The following is a 13546-nucleotide window of genomic DNA, read 5'->3' on the forward strand; positions in this document are numbered from 1 at the left end:
CAGGTGTTGTTGCCTCATTAAGCCGCCGGTAGTCGCCACAGGGGCGCCAGCCGCCACCGGGTTTGGGGACGATGTGGAGGGGTGACGCCCACGGGCTGTCGGATCGGCGGACTATGCCCAGGCGCTCCATGTTAGCAAACTCAGCCTTTGCAACGGCAAGCTTGGTCGGGTCGAGGCGCCGAGCACGGGCGTAAACGGGAGGACCAGTAGTGGCGAGATGGTGCTCCACACCATGCTTCACGGCAGACGCCGAGAAAGTGGGCTGAGTGAGGGCCGGGAAACCAGCCAGTAGACGTTGGAAGTCATCTGAGGATGAGAGCATACTAGACAGTTGTATGGAGTCAGCCCGGCTGAGCGTGCACCTATATGAAGAAAACGTGACAGCGTCAATCAAACGGCGGTTCTTGACATCCACTAACAGTCCGTGTGCACACAAAAAATCGGCACCAAGGAGGGGAAAAGCAATGTTGGCTGTAACAAAATCCCAGCCAAACCGATGCCCTCCGAAACACAACTCAACATATCTCTTTCCATATGTGCGGATGGGGGTCCCATTAGCAGCTTCCATAGGGGGGGCCATGGCTGTCTGTCGCAATGTCCAAACGGGATGCAGGGAGGACGCTCCTCTGTGCACCCGTGTCGCACAGGAAACGTCGTCCGGAGATGCTGTCACGGATGAAAAGCAGCCTGCCTACGCGGCCAACGCTCATGGCCACTACTGAGCGCCGGCCCTGGCGTTTCCCGACCCGCCGAAACTGCATGGAGGACGGCATTTAAGAGCCTTCGGTCCAAACTTCTCATGGTAAAAACACATACCCGAAAACTGCTGGGGGCCTGAAAACTGCTGCCGACCTGTAGACTGCTGCCGGCCTGAAACTGCTGCCGACGAGAAGATGTTGCAGCAATGAGTGCGGAATCGTCCTGTGGCACAGGAACGACGTGCGCGGGAAGGAGCGCCGCCATGACACAGTGCCCTTGACTCGCCAGGAAAAATTTATCAGCCTCTTCAGCCAGTCTCCGACAATCAGTGATTGTGGTGTTTGCTAATGCAGCTCTCACTTGGGAAGGCAGCTGACGCAGAAAAAGTTGCATGAAAAGAAAATCGGGTCTGTGCTCACCTAGGAGATCCAGCATACGGTCCATGAGCTCAGACGGTTTGCTGTCACCCAGTCCCTGAAGGGAGAAAAGCCTGCTGGCTCTCTCAGCATCTGACAGTTCAAAAGTTTTCAACAGGTGGGCTTTAAGAATCCGTGTATCATTCGTTCATTTGTTTTTTCCGATTTCAAAACCAAAACCAGAAATCGGATAACGGTTCGTTTTCTCGTTTTTTCCGATTTCAAAACCAAAACCAGAAATCGGATTACGGTTCGTTTTCTCGTTTTTCGTTTTCTCGTTTTTTCGATTATGCACCCCCAAACGGAAAATGGAAAATGAAACATTCGGATAACAAATCCTGGGAATGTTAGTTGTCAGGGAAACCGATCGCGAGCCAACAACTGACTCATGCCACAACTGATCTGTAAGGAAACATGGCTAATTTGGAGTCTCACTACGAGATGATAAATCAACTCTTTCTGTCGGGGAAAACTCACGCCGAAATGTCTGAGACATTGAAGAGTATGGGAATTAAGGGGTCCTCGGAGATGTCGGTGAGGAGATTCTGTGGCGACGTTGGGCTGAGACGGAAGGGGCACATCACAGACCAAGAGCTGGAAGAAGCTGTCCTGACATCTATTCAAAAGGTGAGTAAGCCTAGATCTAGAACTAGGCATTTGTTTGAATATTATTGCCATAGCCTTATGAATACCGAAAACGATTCAGGGCCAGATGAGCCCCAGATAGGAAATAGATCGGGCCAAACATATTTTGCCGTCTGGGCTAAACCGTAGCCGAAATAGCCTAGCCTCGGCCTAATAATTGAATGTAGGCTAGGCTACACACTTGTAATCCTTTATGACTTTATTATTAGGGTATTTGTTTGTTTGTTTAGTTGTGTGTTTATTTACTGTCCATAGACCGGTCCAACGTACGGACGGAAATTTATGACAGGGTACCTGTCATCTGTGGGGGTGAAAGTGGGTGAAATAATAAATTTGACTGTACACAACATAGGCATACTAGTATTCTGTTGTCCAACGGTGCAACAAAATGTCCTGTGGTGCGACAAATTGAATTGTGAGGGGAAAAGGTATTTTAATGAAAAATGTATGTAAAAAGTGTTGGATAGTATAACAATGATATCATCACTATGCAGCTTTAAGGATGAAATGAAGATTCCTTGAGTTTTATACAAATTATAATGAATGTAACCCAGACATTTGGGTTAAGTCTCTATGTGTACATCTTATAGTATATAAATAACATAATTCTGAATTTGTTGGGGGTATGTTTGATGTGGAAATATAATTGGGACAAACTAATATGCCTTGTGCTTATCTATCTTACCTGTCCAACATTCTCTGAATTAAATAATGGCATTCTTTATGTCGTTGCACCGGTGGACACATTTTAGGACTACCACACCAAAAAGTGAATAATATGCAAAATATATGAAGAATTAGAAATGGACACATTCAGTTTTGAATTATTCACATATAAGGGAATATAATTATATGTCATTGGACATATATTTTTGAATTATTATTTTTTTCACTTTGGATTTGAGTTCACGTCAACCACCCATATACTCATACCTGGTTTTTTTCTGTCTTCTTCCACAGCAATGTGATGTTCCTGATTTGGGATCTGCTTCTCTTGCGTCTGTTTCCGAAGAGTCTTACTTTGTTATCCCACCGGACAGTGTCCTTCAAGTTCCATTGGATAGGCCACAGTTCTCCAAGACTTCATCTTTATTCCTCAACATTATTCTCTGCAGTCTATGACATCACTCCTGCTTAAGCTTCTCTACGCTGACTACCATAAGAATTAAGATTTATGATAGAGGACCCTCTCATCCCCTTCATCAACTCCCACCAGACAGGAGATTCAATCTACTACCACCAACTACAAGAACTCCTCAGCAGAAAGCTTTCTTAACGGACAATAAAGTTTATTTATCTATCTTATCGTATTGTTGTATTTTGTTGATATCACCCACGTGATAAGCAGTGTTGGGAATAAAGCATTACAAAAGTATTTAATTACTGTAATGCATTATTTATTTATTTCCTGTAACTAATGTAAGGCATTGCAGAGGGGGGAACTGTAATATATACTAGTTACAATGCTAGTAACTTAAGTTACAATACGTTTTACTGTAACCTGGATTTTAATGGTGTTCAGTGTGGTGGGTCAGAAAGCTATTCCTGAACCTGCAATTTTTTTAGTCTGTTAAAGTTACTTAAGTAATGCAAAAGTAATGCCTTAGGCCTACATTTTAAATAGTAATAGGCCTATGGTAGTGTAAGGGTTGAAAAGACAGTAGGCCTATGCCTATTGGGTAGGCCTGATCAGTAGGCTGCTTTACAGTTTTTGAGTAACTTGCCCAACAGTGGTGATAAGGTGATTTCCTAGGTCTACTCTTGTATGCCTATATGGACTTTCATGGGTTTTTCATAGTAAGCTAGCCTGATATCAGCCAACAACAACAATGCACATAACAATGACAGACCTACGCGAATAGGCTACGATGGAGATTGCTAAAGTAAGGATTAAACATATGACGTATTTATTTAGATCAAATGCTCAAAACCCCCATGTTACAAGCTTGTTCATACAGTAGGCACCGATGATCTTTTACCCTGTGGCTCGCGATTGTTTGGTTTCCCTGACAACCAAACGAGCCCTGCCAGCCCTGCGCAAGAATCTGTGTATCATTCGTTCATTTGTTATCCGATTGTTTCATTTCCATTTTTGGGGGTGCATAATCGAAAAAACGAGAAAACGAAAAACGAGAAAACGAACCGTAATCCGATTTCTGGTTTTGGTTTTGAAATCGGAAAAACGAGAAAACGAACCGTTATCCGATTTCTGGTTTTGGTATTGAAATCGGAAAAACGAGAAAACGAACCGTTATCCGATTTCTGGTTTTGGTTTTGAAATCGGAAAAACAAATGAACGAATGATACACGGATTTTTAAGTGTTGCATACTTTTCAGCTGCGGGAGGATTTTTAAGGAGGCTCACCACTCTGGATGCTGTTGAATTTCCAAGAGCTGATACAACTAGTAGTAACGTGTAGTATCAACGCTGATTTCACGCAACGCGAACTGCGCTTCAGTCTGGGCAAACCATGCTGACGCAGATGATTCCCAGAATTCGGGGAGTTTGAGGGTAACAGCGTTCACCGTCATTTTCGTGTCGTGTCGTGTTGTGTCTCTGGATACGTCCAGCAAACAAACGTCAGGGTCACCAGTGTGGAGATCGTATTGAAACGCAGGAGACGTTCATTAAAGTTGAGCACACGAATGCGTGTCTCGTTTAATCACACAGTCAAAGTTATAACAAAACAAGATGGCGCTGTCCTGTAAACCAACAAGCATGGGGCTCCACGTCATCGTAAACACAGATTAATTAAAGGGACCACGATCCCTTTTTACAGTTGTACTTTTAAGCATAAACCAACGGTCATACTTACAGGCATGAAACAACAGTGTGTAGAACCACACTTTAGAAGGAGGTGAATTCTGTATATTACATTCACTACAACACTACCTTTTTATATCTGGCTTTTTTACATATTTTCTCAGTACAGCGTTAGCTCTGAGTGTTAGCGATGGTGGCTAATATAAACACAGACCATATTACATCCAATTCCATTATCTCTGATACAGCACCTAGCTTGACATGTTCTTTTTTCAGTGTTTACCGCCGCAACAATGCCATTATATGTATAATATATATAACAACTTTATTGTAAGTCTCTCCTGCAGACATCCTGCTGAATACACAGACACACAACGGGAAGGGATTCAGCTAGCCGATGTTCTGCAGTGATGAATCTGTAAAGAGGGATTCATATCGATTATAGTTGTGTTACAGTATCTCTATGTATTTCAGAATTTATCTCTGATGCCTCTCTGTCAGTTGATGGCTCAGTTCAGATGCTTGCTCCATTGGCAATAGAAAAATTGCACACTCTTTCCACTCCCTTAAAGGTCCTGTATTGCAAAAGCTAATTATAAATGGTGAATACAGGTGTATGAACACAGAACCTGATAATGTGACCTTAAATAATCACGTGGTGGGACACAGGAAGTACATTAGAAAGCGTTGAGTTTGGCATTTGGGCGGTTGCCATCTTTGTTTTTGGTCTTCGGCATTGGCTGACAATCGAAAGTACAACTGAAAACTGAATAAGACATTTTTTAGTGACAAAAATGATACTAATATAAAATTACATTTCTATGAAGAAAACACTCAAACCGAACACCTAGGTAGCAAACTGTCAATTACAAGGTAGCCAAATCTTAATGATATGCTAATTTATTGCCTTTTTAACTCTTATGATACCTTCATTTAGGAAATAGACACCATGATGTACTGAACAAGACGTACAACTGACAAATCAGACAATAAACTAATTTGAACATGTTTACGATTCATCAAGTACGAGAAGGGGTATTTTCTCATTCATTTTTATAAAATTGGACCACTATACCTCTATATACCTTTCAGACCTGGTTTTCTCTGACTGCTAGTGGAATGTAAGTCTTATAGTGTTCCTAGCATTGGTCCGAAAGCTAAAAAAAAACACCACTGAATAATTTAGGACACCTTGTGTCAAATCATGTTTCCATTCATCATCCTTTATGACAATCTTACTGACTGCGGCTCAAGCATCTTTTCTTTAGATCATATAAAACAGGGTTAGTAGACCCTGTAAGCATGAAAACTCCCCTAGATGTGTTCATACTTTGAAAAAACATTGACAAAAGTTACTCTGATCTTTACTTCGGATACTCAATTCAAAAATCTCTGCTTCCCATTGCATTTTAAAATAGTATTCTTAAATGATAGAGGTCATTTCAGAAAGTGAAAATGTAACACCATTTTCATGCAGTGTGTAGTGCCAGTTTCATGCCTTTTCAGTTGCCAGAACAAATAGGAAAATATCATCATCATCATCATCATCATCATCGTCATCCAGTGGCGATTCTAGAGTCTGTTGGGGCCCCAAGCAAAAAAATTCCCAGGGGGCCCTTCCGACCGGTGTCTTTTACAAATGCTGCTTACGGGCCTTGGCTTGTGCAAATGCTGACACTATGTCCTCCAGATCCACAGACTTTCGCACACTGTGCTCTATTGAAATAAGAGCCAGTCCTGAAAGTCTCTCTTGTGACATGGTTGACCTGAGATAGGTTTTGATTCGTTTTAAAAGCTGAGAAACTTCTCTCTCCAGAGGCAACAGTGACTGGAAGAGTTAATAGCAGACGGAAGGCAATGCTGAGATTTTCATAAAGATCCAGAAGCTGTTCCTTGTAAATGTAATCAAGCATCTCTCTTGGGGAGGCAGATACATGATCAGGAAAGGCATAGACAGCAGCCCTGATCTCCAGAACCAAATCCTCAGAATCAATGTCATGTAGTGTGTTTTTCAGTTTCTTGCAGCTGTCTTCAAGTTTGCCACCCTGAATATTTTTTGACATATTTTCTTTGGAGAAGATAAAACCATAAAGGGCATAAACATCCTCCATTTTTGAAAATCTTTCATCCTAACGAGTGAGGGCTGTGTCCACTAGGGGCAGGAAAAACTCTCTGTTAAAGTGCTCATCTGGAGTGGACTGCGTTTCTTCTCTGCCCTCATACAGGAACTGCCTGGTTGCTTTCCACTTTTTTCAGGAAACTTCATATCAATCTCTAGGTTTTCTGCTATCTCTCTAGCATCAGTCTGAGAGGCAGCAAGTCCATTTCCCCTGAAATTCTCCAGATACACTCTCACTGTGCTTGTTTCTCTTTTAAGTGTTTCAAGAGAAACAGTGGGACTCTGGAGAATCTTGCTGACGTGGTTGATCTGATACAATATGTTGTACCAGATTACACTGCACATTACAACACTCCATGTCAGGAGTTCATCCTTAATGCTGGTTGCTGTGGACAATGTCTCTGAGTCCTTCTTCTGCACTGAAAGTTTTTGGGGAGCAGACAAAGCTTGTATGATCTCCGGCAGGTGGTAACGCACCACTTTCACTGTCAATCCTGGCCTCCCATCTGGTCACTGACAAAGATTTTACTGTTAACTGTTTGACATGTTCCTGTAAAACTGCCCAGCGTTGCACAGAGGAGCTAAAAAGATTATACAGTCTCTGGAGAACACCAAAAAAGGAGATGGAGACTACTGAAGATTTTGCAGCATCTGCTACAACCAGATTAAGAGTGTGACTACTGCATGGGACACACAGTGCCTTCTCATTCATTTGCAATATTCTTGCTTGAACCCCTTGTTTATGTCCCATCAAGTTGCTCCCATTATCGTAGGATTGTCCACGGCAATCTGCAATGCTCAAGCTGAACTGGTCCAGCTTCTCCAGGAATGTGTCACACAGACCTTTGCCAGTGGTGTCTTGAACATCAACAAATCCTACGAAATGTTCAGAGATAGATGCGCCAACTGATGGCTCGCAGTTCACCACTCTCAAGACAACAGAAAGCTGCTCGGTGTGGCTAATGTCAGGAGTACAGTCCATTATGACAGAAAAGTACTTTGCTTTTTTCACCTTTTTGACTATCTCATGAATTACTTTGTCTCCAATTAGTGCTATGATTTCATTTTGGATTTGACTGCTGAGGTAGTGCACCTTTGTTTGCTTGTTTTGGATCCTCCTCAAATGTTCATTCATGATTGGATCAAATTGTGCCATTAATTCCACCTGTGACAAGAAATTACCATTATGTGGGTCATATAGCACATTTGTATGCCCTCTCAAAGCGAGGTTCCTTTCAGCTAGGTGGCATATTATGGCAATCACTCTGCGTATGACACCTCTCCAGTGCTGCATCTCAAGACGCATCAAATCCTTGTTGATCTGATCAATGGCTGTTTTAGTTTTGAGCCTCATCTGGAGTTCATGCCAAGTTGTCATACAGGTAATGTGTGTTTTGGAATATTCATGTTCCTTTAGATGTCCAGCCAGATTCCTCTAATTTCTGAAACCTCCTTTTGTAAGTGCATTGTCCTGTTTACCAAAAGCTTTGCACGCAAAACAGAAGACAAAGTCTTTGCTAACTGAATAAAGAAGCCATGTTCGCTGTATCTTTTCCCCATTTCTCATTACCATTTCGTAGTTTTCCTTTGTGAATCTACGTGGATTTTTCTCAGAATTCTGTGGGAAAACCACATCTTTGAATTAAAGAATCTTTACAGGGCATGTTATCAACTAAAGTAAAATGTATTGATTTATTAAACTCACAGTCATCTGTATCATAACCTGGGATGGGCACTCGATGTGCCTCTGGTGTCTCTTCCTGCTCATGACAACCACCAGGCGGAGTGTCCACTATCCCACTGGAGGTAGATGTTGCTGGAACTGATATGACAAAAAACAACAGGGTATATATTATCTTAAAGAATCTTTTCAGAGCATGTCACATGTTATCAATTGAAGTAAAATGTATTGAACTCACAGTCATCAGCATCATATCTTGGGATGGGTGCTCGATGTGCCTCTGGTGTCTCTTCCTGCTCATGACAACCACCAGGTGGTGTCCACTATCCCACTGGAGGTAGATGTTGCTGGAACTGATGTGACAAAAAACTAAATTGTGTAGTTCTATATTGTCATAAATAATCTTTACAATTAACAATTAAACAGTTACAGTAGTAACAATTAAAGTGGAACACTGGACTTACGGTTTTCATCTTCAGCATTTGGTAGGGGCACTTTATCTGTTTTTTTTGTGGTAATAAATTTAAGTAAAGATCCTGAGGAGAGATATGAAAGAGATTTGTAATTGTTCTCCTTGGGCATAGCTTTCATTATTCATTGCTATCATAGCATTCATAGTAGCTAGCTTAACACTAGCAGCTAGTCTGTCTCCCTGTTAGTTCAACAATAACTAACACTAGTCAGTAGTTCAATAACAGTGGTCATTTACTGTTGATGTTATGCTTAGATCATTATCTGCTCCACTTACCACCGTCTTTCTTTCTTTTTTCTTCATCATCTTTTTTCTTCTCCTTCTCCTCACAACCAGATGGATAGCTCCTCTTCATTTTCCTCCAGCTTAGTTTCCAATTTAATGAACGATGGCATCACACGGGTTAACGTGAAGTGGGATAACTGACCTAGAGACGTCACCCATTCACTTACGTTCATTTTCGAAACCGGGCGGGAAGTTGGGTTTCTGACTCGGCAAAGCCAATGTCAATCAACATTCCATCCAATCGGAATATGTGTACGAAAAGACTCCCTTTATTTACGTGACGTTGCCTAGCAACGCTGCGCATGTGCAGTTGGAGAGTAGCACGTTTAAGTTTGCGGCTCGGGGCCCCAAGCAGTTGCCTGCCTCGCCTGTTCACAAGCTGCGCGTCTGTCGTCATCATCATCATCATCATCATCACCATCATCATCATCATCATCATCATCATCATCATCATCATCGTCATCACCATCACCACCATCTCATTATCATCATCATCATCATCATCATCATCATCATCATCATCATCACCATCACCATCATCATCATCATCATCATCATCATCATAGCTATAATTTATGTTGTGCTGTTTGAACCGTTTTGACGACTTGACATCTTATAGGTGATTGATTTCTTCTGTGGGGGACATTACACTGAGGCCTTCAGTTCAAACATTGTGCCTGCGGTTTAAGTCCTAAGGCACTGTGAAAAGCCCATCATGGGATTTCTAGTGATGAAACATCCATGGGGTGTGGCCAACATATCATTCTGTATTTTCAAGATGGGGCTAGTGCTGAGGGGGGATTTAAGGAAGTTAAAGTGCTTACATTTATAAAACATATTGTTTCTCTTTTAATAGAGTCAATTGTTTAATTTTTATTCATACAAGTCTTAATTATGTGTTGTTAAAGTACATAGAAGTCTATGTTGATTTTTAGCATTTCAACATACACATTTGATGGGGACAGTGGGACTCGCCACTTCTCTTTTGCAATCATCTTCCATACATCAGGAAACACAACACTGTCAGGAGTTAAGAAGAAACACACACGTATGTAGGTTATGAAATGTGTTTATAATTGATACTAATCAAAATATTCTAAAACAAAATATTTTATTTTAACATTATTAAAAAAGCATTTTGACATCTTTTTTTCAGGAAAGGACCACTGCAACGGACTTGTTTAAAAACATCAGTGTTTTTGTTTTGTTTTTACTTATTAAAAACGTAAATTACACCAGAGAAATTAAAAATATCTTTCTCTGTGTGCTTAATGCATAACGTTTTTTAAAGCTGCCAGGTTTTGATTAGTGTAGACAGGACAACGCGTAATTTCCTACCCAATAAATGCAAGAAACGTTCAGGCTCCATGCACACCAAATAGCATGACAAATGCTGATGACTAATGACTATCACCTCAGACTTGCACCACCTGCTTTCTGAGCAAGGCTTAATGATGCCAAAACCACACATAAGAAACCATTTTAACTGTAAACTTGTCAGCAGATAAGCAGAAGATTGGTGGATGATTTTCAGCACTTCTCCGCCAAAGAACAAATCCCTGAAAAATGTAATTGGTAATGATAAAAAAGTGATCCAGTTATGACCAATTTTTCATTAAAGAAAAAAAAAAAATGTTCCCTGCTTACCCCACATGGCTCCTGCTTCTTTCACTGACTACATTTAGAGCAAAAGGAGCAATAAAGCTGCTCTTATTAACATTTTCAGTAAAATAATCTGTAATGTGAAATGGGCAAACAAACCCACAAACTACTTTTACATGATGCTGAAACACTTCATGTGTTAATAAGCGACTGTTTGCTTTACGCTTACTTTTTATGGTGATGATGTGTCAATTATTTTTTAGCTGCTTGCAAGTGGCTGAAAAATGAATTAATGAAGATTTAAAAATAACACACACACCCCATATGTATTATGTTTATAAAATCTCCATCTACATAGGACAAGATTACTTGATGACTTGTCCCCTATTGAGGCTCAGAATCACATCTTCATTCAATAAGTTACTAATTGGCCAGTATAGAGTGCCGCAGGAACGAGTCCTAAAACCCGGAAGTAAGTTAACATTTTACAACTTCCGGTTCCCTCGTCTCAGAGTCAATGCGATTTCTCCATAGGATTTTGGAAAATAGCTCTAAATAAGGTCTGTGGTTGAGACAAATTTAAGAGAAAGATCACGTTTTGTTCTACAACATTAAATACATCAGCAGTGACCCCCCCTACTGTGATATACGTTTTTTGTCATACCGCCCAGTCCATAAATAACATTTATGGTCCATGTTTTACACATTGACTGTTTAAAAGATCCTTTAAATTAACTCAAGTAGCCTCTGCATTCATATTGTGTTTCACTCCAACATATTGTTTTAAATCACTCCTCATTTTTTCAGTTATTGTCTGTAAAATGTTACTTTATATAATGGTTATGTTGAAGAAAGGGGATATGTGTAGATGCTGCCCAACACATTTCAAGAGCCAGTTACCGGTATATCAAACTTTAATTTTTTAACATTGAAGTGAAGGACAACATGTTCATATTCAATGCTTCCATTACACTGCAGAGATATGCTGTTACAGGGTGACACGACTTGGTGGCCGCAACATGCAAATTCATGTTCCCTCTAATTTAACAGTAAATCACGCCCACACAGAATAGCAGAGAATACTGCTGGACAAGACTGGTAAGTGGGTTATTATTTGAGGAATCTCTCTTAGCATCGGTGCTGGCTTTAAATACCTCTGTTTAATTGCCATGTCATGACAAGATAATCACCACTGTCATTCCAACCATTCAAAGGGACTAACAGGCCTGCACTTTTTGTCTATTAGTGTGGTTCTGCAGGGAATTGTGGTAGCTAGTTGGCAGCAGAAATATCCTAAAATGAAAGAAAAATTCCGGGTGACCTTTAAGCAATAGTGGTTAACTTTACAAGAGGAAGTGGTGTTCTGCTTCAAAGCTGTTTTATTCCAGCTTTTGTTGTTTTTCGTGCTAATCTACCCCTCTTTTTTGTGTGGGTTTAAAGGTTTGAGTTGGTGGCAGAGAGATTGACTGCTGACCTAAAGTGAGTAGGTTTAATTCCAACCTTTGAGCAAAATCTATCTATTAGAACTAACCGAACTGCAAAGCCAGGTAAAACTTGCGATTCAGAAAGACTGTAGAGATCAGCAAAGAACAACTTTGGCTACAACTTTGTGCTCTTCAGTGGAGCTGGATGCTTTCCAGGTCCTGAAAGGAAAGTATTGAAAAGCAAACTAAGCCATCATTGATACAGGGCTTATGGAGTGGGCTTTGCAGCTGATCAATATGTAGCCTTTATGATCAATAACTTATGCACAGAGGAAATGTGACACCCCCTCTGGAGCCTGAGCTGAAGGACTTTCTGTTTAACTTGTATTATTACCACAAGAGACACTGGTATCATGTTCAGCTTGTGAGTCTGTGTGTGTCATCATGAAAAAATGTGCCCCTAGTGACATCTGTGAATCTGTCTGTTACCTTGAAAGCATCACAATCGTGAAAGATGTAGTCCCAAAACGTTACAGACATGTAGCTAACTGAGATCAAAATGAAGATTGAGATAAAAAATGTGAGTGGTCCAAACAAGGGGGGGGGAGCAAAGTGGATTTGGGTCTGCCCCTCGTCAGATTTTACGGAGCCTCTGTTTTTGAATAATTCCTCAACAAAATCACTTTCTCTTTTATGGGCTCAATGTCATTGTGTACTGACTCAATCAGAAAATGGTTTAGCCCAATGTGGTGGGAAAGTAAAATTCAAACATTGGCTTTCAATGTGAACCCCAGACAAATAAGTGTTGTATTTGCCCACATAATGTCTTATTTTACATGACACAATAAATAAAAACAGGACTCTGAAAATATATCTATGGTACATTTTTGGAGATTTTGCACATTAGCCTTGGGTACGTTGAAGCTAAATGTAGTGCATATGTAAATAAAGTTGATCTACATAAAAAACATATTGGAGAATTGGAGATATATATTTATTTTTGCTAAAACACACACCTCCGACAAACAGCTTCTTAGTCTGAGTGAGATGTGATGATTACAATACAATACCCCTCATCAGGAACAGTTGGTCTTCCTATTTACTGATTGGCCAAGAGCATGAAATTATTGCAGTTGTTTTTGCCAAATGCTTTTAGATGCAGGCCTTGTACAGACAGATCATTCATCTTGATACCCTCCTTTAATCAATGTTTATTTTTCACATTGTTTTCTGTCATAATGTACAAGAGATACATGATTATGCTGAATGTTCTTCCAATACATTACCCCAAAACCCATACCAGTTTTTCTTCTTAGTGCAAAAGTGCTGTGCATAGATAAAACATAATGTGTAGGCTACGAAAAAGAAAATCAAGAGAGAGCTGCCATCTAGTGGACAGTCAACGTTGCTTGAGCATACATAAATACATATACTGTAAG

General features: G+C 40.6%; 1 long non-coding RNA gene across 1 annotated transcript; it reads left to right on the forward strand.

The window, feature by feature from the left end:
- Nucleotides 1-1340: 1340 nt before the first annotated feature.
- LOC134881032 (uncharacterized) lies at nt 1341-3060 on the forward strand. Its single transcript, XR_010167988.1, has 2 exons — nt 1341-1742; nt 2016-3060. It is a non-coding gene; the product is annotated as an uncharacterized LOC134881032 (long non-coding RNA).
- Nucleotides 3061-13546: the final 10486 nt, after the last annotated feature.

Source organism: Eleginops maclovinus, chromosome 19 (genome assembly GCF_036324505.1).
Source record: "Eleginops maclovinus isolate JMC-PN-2008 ecotype Puerto Natales chromosome 19, JC_Emac_rtc_rv5, whole genome shotgun sequence".
NCBI classification, from domain to species: Eukaryota; Metazoa; Chordata; class Actinopteri; order Perciformes; family Eleginopidae; genus Eleginops; species Eleginops maclovinus.